The sequence below is a fragment of the Cupressus sempervirens genome, chromosome 8 (genome assembly GCF_028749045.1).
Source record: "Cupressus sempervirens isolate cs-2001-9-10 chromosome 8, ASM2874904v1, whole genome shotgun sequence".
NCBI lineage: Eukaryota > Viridiplantae > Streptophyta > Pinopsida > Cupressales > Cupressaceae > Cupressus > Cupressus sempervirens.
Genome location: NC_143125.1, coordinates 616,900,372 through 616,907,025, shown reverse-complemented (window position 1 = coordinate 616,907,025; position 6,654 = coordinate 616,900,372).

Here is a 6,654-nt window from a genome sequence, read left to right as displayed (position 1 = left end):
CTTATTGGAAGTTCAAACAGAAGGAAAGGACATGGAAAATGATAAAGAATTGTTGTGGCATTCACATCTGCCATAGATCTAAATCATGATAATATCATCTTGGATTTAGCTTGTAATATTTGACTTAGCCATGAACAATAAGGAAGGAGGTGATATAAAAATTGAAGAAAAAATGGCAAAAAAGCCATAAATAAACTAATGATCTAAAAAAGGTCATTACAGAGGCTAAACCTATAAAAGAATAAGAAGATTACAAATCATTTGTATACTTTTATGAAGGTATGCTTACTAAAGAATATTCTACAAATCAAGCTACAAACCAATAGCAAGTTTCAGTGACTGTCAAGTCACATCTTATTAATGTCAAGTTGCATTTAGGAACCAAGCCAGATTTAGATGTCAAGCTACAAAATGGAGTGAATTCACATTCTAATTCTAAAGTTGGTGGACATGAAAGAGATGTTGAGATACCTAAAATAGATGCACTTAGTGATTTAGAAGCTAAAAGATAGAGTAAAGAAATAAGAGTAGAGCCAAGATTGACTAAATATGTCAAAAGACACCATCCTGCTGCTCAAATCATTGGAGATAAAGATGCTAGGCCAATGACAAGAAATAGATTGAGAATTGATACATGTTTTTTGAGCATGAAGGAACCCAAATCAGTAAGAGATGCATTAGAAGATGTTGACTAGAGTAAAGCCATGGATGAAGAGATTGAACAAATAGAGAAGAATAAAACATGGAGTCTAGTTCCTAGACCAAAAAACAAAAATGTGATTGGCACCAAGTGGTATTTAGAAACAAGTTAGATGAAAATGGTGAAGTCACAAGGAACAAAGCAAGATTAGTTCACAAGGGATATGCACAAGAAGAAGGAATTGACTATGGAAAGACATTGTTGGAAATGATTGGAAAGATCATGAATGAAGAATAATGAAACTGGTAAAGAATGTTTTCAATCATTGTTTTGTCATTGATGTCAAACTTTCTATTTGTAGGAATCACAATTTCTTAAGTGATCCAAATACTATCAATTGGTTGATTGACAAGGAGGAGGCAATCAATAATATGCAACTAGAGCACCTAGAGAAAGGTTGAAGTTATGATGTAGTAATGAAGTATAAGGATTAGCTAAGCCATTGATGAAATAGTGTATTGATGACATACTCTAAGACACAGGGAATGGACACACTAAGACAAATCAAAGATGTAAGGTTTAACTAAGTCATTTGTAGAACCTGACTAAGTTCATTTGTGAGTGTTGAGCAAGCTAGTTAAAGTTGAGCAAGTTCAACTTCAGTGTGTGCCGAGCAATCCTTCAGGTGCTGAGAAAACTCTTCTAGTGTTGAGTAACATAGAAGGTGTCGGGCATCAATAAATGTAGTAGAAGTTGAGTAACACAGAAGGTGTTGAGCATCAGTAAATGTAGTAGAAGTTGAGTAACACAGAAGGTGTTGAGCATCAATAAACCAATGATGTCGAGTTGCTACATTATTGATAAGACAAAAAGATTCACCAGATCAGTAACAATAAGTTTGTTACATTGAATTTTGTGAATTAGTTGGATGATAAGGATGATGAGTAGACATCACAAAATTTTATGTAAACCATGCAAACTAGTTTTGAGCAAATACTGATGGACTTATCATGAAGTTTTTGGAAGAAACAATTTGGAGGGAAAATAATAGCGTTCTCTCTAATCAAATAAAATTGATGAGAGAGAAGATTTGGGCAAGAAATGAAGAAAAAAACTTATTTATAAAGAGTTACAGGTCATAGATCAAAGTGTGGTCGTGTAAAGAAGCCAAGAGAAGGCTAGTGTGAAGTGTCAAAAGGAGGACATAGTGAGGAGTAAGTACAGAGGATTAAGACTCTGAGTTGATCAAGTAACCATAGAGTGCATTGGCATAACGAGTGGAAGAACTCAAGGAGATAGATCTTGAAGGGTGGACAAGCTATCAGCACTGCAAGTAAGAAAAGCCAAGCAAAGAAAAGAACCGAAGAGAGATCTGAAATCTACAAGGTTAGAGTTGCAATCTTTATTAGGTCAAAACCTTTCTAATACTTTCTTACCAATGTATTAGACATTGAAATCCTACATTGTTAGGTCATCTTAACAGCTAGGTGGATAAGCCTCAATAAAATAATAGAAGATCCCCAGGAGAAGGATAAGAGATCCTCAAGAGAAGGATAGGAGATCCTTAGAGAGGGATAAAATATCCTTTTGAGAAGGTGACTATAAAACCCATGGACTTGGGTGGGCCTAACAGCTCTATGTAAATCCCTTATCAGGGTGGCATTCTAAGTTGAATGTTCTTAAGTCATCTAACAAGGCACACTCCTAATAGGGTGTAGAAATCCTTTAACAGGGTCACATCTGACAGTGTGTAAAGCCTTTAACAAGGTAGGCCTTTACCAGGGCAAACCATTAGAAGTGGTTGAAATCAATTTTGTGGGTATCATCCCCACCCTAGTTTTACCTTCTTATTTCTGGAGGGTTTCTGGGTCACCAAAATCCTTTGTGTTATGAGGTGATGCATGTTTACTTTTCATGATTTTTTAATGTTTAATTGCATGCATGATAATTTCAATTATATGCCATTAAGGATTTGACAAGAAAGTAAAAAGGCTAGTAATTTTGATTCACCCTCATTTTATTATAAAAAAAAAATTGTATTGGACATTATTGGACCTTGAATAACTAATTTACCCCCCCTTTCAATTATTCTAAAAGAATTCTAACAATTGGTATCAAAGCCCATTGCTGATTCGTTTCAAGGTACTAGCAGTAGGAAGATCAAGATGTCCAAGAGAGAAGTTCCCAAGCTAAACAAAGACAACTTTATTGCATGGAAAAGTCTAATGAAGTTGCACCTTGGATCAATAGGTGACTATGCACAGACCTCAATCACAGTTGATCATGTAGACCCTGCAAGAGCCCTCACTGCAGAAGACATGAACAAGAAGAAGGAGCACAATCAAGTGATGTTAGAGATTGCTTCAGCACTAAGATATGTCGAGTATGATGACATCAAAGAATGTGATACCACACATCAGATGTCAAAAACATTATCAAACATCTATGGAGGAGATGATAATGTCAAAAGAGCCAAAAGAGAGAGCGTAAGAGGAAAGTTTGATGACCTGAAAATGGAAGAAGGAGAGAATAGTGCTCAATATAGTGCAAGGATGAAAGAAGTGGTAAGTTCCATAAGAATCTTAGGAAGATAGTTATCAGGAGAAATAGTATGTAGTAAATACTTGAGAACTTTACTTACTATCTATGCTATAAATGTATCATCCATCCAAGAGCTAAGGTGTGTACCAGGCAACACATTGTCATTTGAAGGAATAATTGGAAGACTCACTGCCTTTTAGGTATCCAAGTTTGACAACTACAAGCTAGAAAACTTTGAATCTACATTCAAAGCCAAGATGACAATAAATGAAAATGAGGAGGTGCAAACAAAAAAAAGAGTGGAAAAGGAAAGTATGTATCTAGTGACAGTAGCATTGATGAAGATGACGTAGACCAATTGGAGGCATTACTAGCAAGAAGATTTCATAGAGGAAGAGGAAAATTCAAAGGTAAGGTACCAATCATTTGTTCCAATTGTAATGAAGTTGGTCACATTGCAGCCGGACGCACACAAAAGAAAAATTACAAGGATGGAGGCAACCTCAAGAACAAGAGAGAGGACAACAAGGACTACAGAGGTAAAGGCAAAAGATGCTACATTGTTGAAGAAGACACTAACGAGAATGATGATGAAGTAGTCTATGTGGCTATGAAAGATGAATTAGATGAAGATGAAGCAACTACCCTAGTAACCTACATGAACAAGAATAACAAATGGATCATAGATAGCGGATGCTCTCATCATATGACTAGAGATAAAAGCAATTTCATTACCTTTATTCAATATGAAAGAAATAGTGTTAGATTTGGTAACAATGCACCATGTTAGATCAAAGGGAAAGGTAGTATCACGCTTACTAAAAAGATATCATGTGATAATACATACTATGTTGAAGGCCTAAATTATAACTTGTTAAGTGTCTCATAGTTAGGCAACATAGGATGCAAGGTTGAATTTGAAAATGGAGTTGCCAAGATCTATGATTCTCAAGGAAGTCTAATAGGAAAAGGTGACCAGACTGGAGTAATTTGTTCTACCTAGACATGGAAGATGCTTCTTGTCTCATTGTTCAAACTGATGATGGATGGCTATGGCATAAGAGGCTATGTCATGTAAATTTTGACAATCTGATAAGCATCAACAAAATGAAGAAAGTCAGAGGTCTACCAAAGTTGAAGAAGCCTGATAACACCATGTGCAAACAATGCCAACTAGGGAAATGACCAAGTCAACTTTCAAAAGTAAGGCTTATACTTCTAATGAATTATTAGAGCTAGTTCATACTAACTTGTGTGGTCCTATTGAAGTGCAAAGCTAAAAAGGTGATAGATACATAATGCTATTTGTAGATGACTATTCAAAGATGATGATAGTCATGTTCCTAAAAGAAAAATTAGATGTGTTCCAAATGTTCAAATGATACTTGGCCAAAGTGGAGAAAGAGACTGGTAAAATGTCTCAGATATGATAGAGGAGGTGAATTCACATCAAGAGAATTTGAAGAATTCTGCAATGAAAGAGGAAACAAAAGGTAGACATTAGCACCTAGGACTCCACCTCAGAATGGTATAGCACAAAGAAGGAATAGATCAGTTATTGACTATGCCAAGACCTTAATGATGGAGAAAAATGTTGCACTCAAGTATTGGAGAGAAGCTATAAGTATTGTAGTCTACACACTCAATAGAGTTCAAGTCAAGAAAGGTACAAATGCAACACCTTTTGAATTATGGTATGGGCATTCTCCTAATGTAAAACATTTCAAAATATTTGGATGCAAATGCTATATATATAAAGAGTCTAGAAATGGAAAGTTTGATGCAAAGAGTGAGGAAGGCACATTTCATGGTTATTCTACTAGAAGCAAAGCTTATAAGTGCTTGAATGTTAACAATAACAAAGTAGTAGAAAGCACAAATGTGAAATTTGATGAGCTTGCAAAAGTTCAAAGTGTTGAGAACACCAAGAAAGAAGAAGAATATAAGACCTTTGTATACTTTTATGAAGGTATACCTAATAATGGTGAAGTTGCAACTCAAAATGATAATCAGCAACAAAATTCAGTATCTGTCGAGTCACAGATAGTGAATGTCGAGTAGGAAATGCATTCAGAAGCTGAGCTATAGAATACAGAGAATGTTCATTTAGATTCTGAGAACTATCAACATGAAGGAAATGAAGAAATATCTGATGAAAATACACATGAAGATTCAGATTCTAAAATAGACAACATGCAAACAAGGAAAGAACCAGTATTGGCAAAGTATGTAAGAAGACATCGTCCTGCAGATCAAATTATTGGAAACAAAGAGGTAGGACCAATGACAAGGAATAGACTCAAAAATGAGACATGTTTTCTCAGTAAAATGGAACCAAAAATAGTAAGTTAAGCTATAAAAGATGATGACTAGTACAATGTTATGAAAGAAGAAATAGAAGAAATTGAAAAGAACAAGACATGGACCTTAGTCTCAAGACCAATTGACAAGAATGTAATTAGAACCATGTGGGTGTTTAGAAGCAAGTTAGATGAGAATTTTGAAATCACAAGGAACAAGGCAAGACTAGTCTATAAAGGGTATGCATAAGAAGGACTAGACTATGGAGAAACTTTTTCTCAAGTTGCCAGAATGGAAGGAGTAAGGACCTTACTAGCATATGCAACCTTCAAAGGATTTAAAGTCTATCAAATGGAAGTTAAGTCTACATTTCTGAATGGTATACTTGAAGAGGAAGTCTACATAGAGCAACTAGAAGGATTTGTTGATGAAAATGACAAAAACAAGGTATGCAAATTGCATAAGGCTCTATATGGATTAAAGCAAGCACGTAGAGCTTGGTATGAGAGACTTCACAAGTATCTAGTGCAAATAGGATTTGAAAGAACTGATGATAACAGTAACATGTACATCAAATCAGAAGAAGGTAAGGATATCCTTGTGTCTAAAATCTTTGTGGATGATATAATTTTTGGAGGAAAGGAAGTGCTTTGCAAAAGTTTTGCTGACAAAATGAAACATGAGTTTGAGATGTCTATGTTTGGAGAAATCAAGTTCTTTGTTGGATTGCAAGTACATCAACTAAAACATGGTATATTCGTGACACAATCAAAGTACATCAAAGAGATACTCAAGACGGTTGGATTGGAAGACTCCAAACCTATTAACACACTAATGGAAATAGGACATAAGCTATCAAAAAATGATGAATCAGCTGAAGTAAATTAAACAATGTATAAATCCATGATTGGAAAACTACAATATGTTGTACATGGCAGACCAGACATAGCATTAGTAGTTGGAATAGTGGCTAGATCCTCTGCTAATCCTAGAGAAAATCATCTCATGGCAATAAAAAGGATAATGAGGTATCTCAAAGGAACTAATGATTTTGGCCTATATTATAAAAAGAATGAGAAGTTTGAGCTCAATGCATACACAGACGTAGATTGGGGAGGCAACATTGATGATAGGAAAAACACAAGTGGAGGAGCATTATTCTTAGGTAAAAG